The following is a 2,503-nucleotide window of genomic DNA, read 5'->3' on the forward strand; positions in this document are numbered from 1 at the left end:
GGGGGTTGGGAGGTAGGCAAAATGGGAGGTAGGGCTCAGTTAATTGTATGGTCATGGCTAGTAACTAGACTTAGGATAGTAATTACTTCGTAATGTGTACAAATATCAAATTTTAATGTACTCACCAAACATATAATATTATATACCAATTTTACCTCAATAAAAAAAGTTTCCATTTTGTTTCTCCAAAACATGTTCATATTAAAACCTTAGAAGGCTTAAATGTCTTCACATGCAATTCTATTTACCCCTCCCAGTCCAGATAGTCATAACTTCACCTTTAATGAGGAAAATGGTAATCTTCAAGTATTGTTATATCAGAGAATTACTTTTATAGGGAGAAACACAATTTCTGTTATAGTGATAGTTAATAATAGAAAGCATGACATGTATCAGTCAGTCAATAATAATCATGGAACTTTAGAAAGTGAAATGGGGTAGACAAACCTATTGAATAAATTAAAATATGTAAATTATTTTGAAGTAATTGAGCACACTTTGCATGTGGTATTAAAATTCGAGCAAATAATGTTTTTTAAACATTTGTTAAGCTTTGAATAGCTAGAATTAGGCAGATGTTGGGACAGCCTTACAGAAATGTATAAGGTGTAAGCATTTTAAGTAATTTATTTATTTATTTATTTATTATTTTTTTTAATGTTCAAAATGCTTTTATTTACTAAGTCACTTTGAGATTGCTTTCTGTGAGATAATTTCAACAAATAAAATGTTCAGTGAAAAACGATAGTATACAATGTACTTATCTATAGAAAAAGGTCTTATATACAAGTTAAGAAACAAAGATGTTTCTTTTAATTAAATGTAGGTTTTAAAAAAACATTCATTATGGATTACTACCATAATAAAAATGGATTTCATAAGATTAGCTCAAGTCCAGCGAAATTTTAAGAGGTGAACCAAAAGTTTTTTCAGTCATGTTCAGAAAATCTAACATGTTTACTTTCTTGTTGAGTCTTTACAAGTCTAATATTTTCAGCTTTGGTGATTAACTTCTCAGTGCCTTTTCTTTTCACGAGGCTGTTTAAGTTTGGCCTGTCTATCTACCAGAATCTTCTGCCAATATCTCTGTTCATGATCATCAGAAAGGATCTCGAGTTTCCAGCAGTGTTTTGTTTTAATTTCCATATATGCATTTATTACTGCTTGAGCATCCTCAGGAGTTTTAAATCTAGTACGGCATTCTGTATCTCCTTCTAGCAAATCAACATAAACAACTTCTGAGATAGCTGCCAAAGTATCGCTGACTTGTTTTCTGCCAGGTAGAGGCTTGGTGCTGATAATCTTCACAATCACGCCACTCACAAACTGTGGTCCTGCTGTATTAACCTTCTCCTGGGCACAACACTCTTCACTGTTTGCTGCTTTCTCATTTTTCATTCCAGATTTATTAGGTACTCCCTGGTCTGTTTCCATTTCCGAGTCTGATTTTATTTGGGATATTGTTTTTTTTAAGGAAGCCATGCTGGCTTTTTGCAGTACTAAATACTCTTTTTTCAAATACTCACTGTGACTTGCAACCACTCCTCTTCCCAACTTTTCTTTCTTTAAACACATACCCTCAAATTATTTCCTGAATTCTAAGTCCATCTAGCAAAGCAAAGGGGGATTTCCCTTTCCCCAACATTCAGATTAAATGTTTTAAATTTGTCAGTTCAGTTCTTGAGTATGCTTCCATATTCAAAATTTATGAAAATAAAAGTTTTGAATTAACTAACTAATAACATTTACTACAACTACAATTAACTAACTAGTAACATTTACTAGAGACTAAAATTTAAAGATTATTTGTTAAACCTTAAGTAATTTATTTTTGAAGAAATTTTGAATGTGGAAGCATGGAAATACCTATAACCTTTTAAATTAGGGACTGCTCCCTTATTGACAGTAAGTCAGCTTCAAATTTTTTCTCTTCTTTAATTACTTTGGGGATGGCTGAAGGCCATTAAAATAGTCACATTTTAAATCCGCAGTAAGCTAATTACCTCTGCTCTTAGTTGTTGCACTTTAAAAACATACTGCAGTCCTTTCACTTTTACAGTGCTATCATAAAACAATGTGTCCCTGTCTAATATGCAGTAATGAGGGGGTAGATTTATTATGATTCAGTTAAATTATAGATTTTATTTTAAAATTACTTAAAGTTATCACATAATTTTTAAATGGCTTTATACACAATTCCAGAAAATGTGATGCCATGGGACCATTTTGTATTTTTAAGTTGAAATTATGCAACTGGTAGGTTGAATATTAAATGAGAGAGATTTCCAGTGACCATGAGCAGTTTGAACTTCCACTGTAATTCATAGTCATACCACTGAGCCATTTCAACTGGGTCTTCTAAAGTATGCTAAAGCTATTTTATAATATATGGTTCCAAATAAGGTGGCATGCCTCATGTGTCTCAATAAATTGTAGGCAATTATGATCAACAAATAGATGAGAATAAAACCAGAGATGGATATATACAATAAACAAGGACTAT

The 2,503-nt window shown here is 31.8% G+C and overlaps 1 pseudogene; it reads right to left on the bottom strand.

Moving 5' to 3' along the window:
- Positions 1-929: 929 nt before the first annotated feature.
- Positions 930-1,575, bottom strand: LOC118932006 (la-related protein 7-like; annotated as a pseudogene).
- Positions 1,576-2,503: the final 928 nt, after the last annotated feature.

Source organism: Manis pentadactyla, chromosome 12, assembly GCF_030020395.1.
Source record: "Manis pentadactyla isolate mManPen7 chromosome 12, mManPen7.hap1, whole genome shotgun sequence".
NCBI classification, from domain to species: Eukaryota; Metazoa; Chordata; class Mammalia; order Pholidota; family Manidae; genus Manis; species Manis pentadactyla.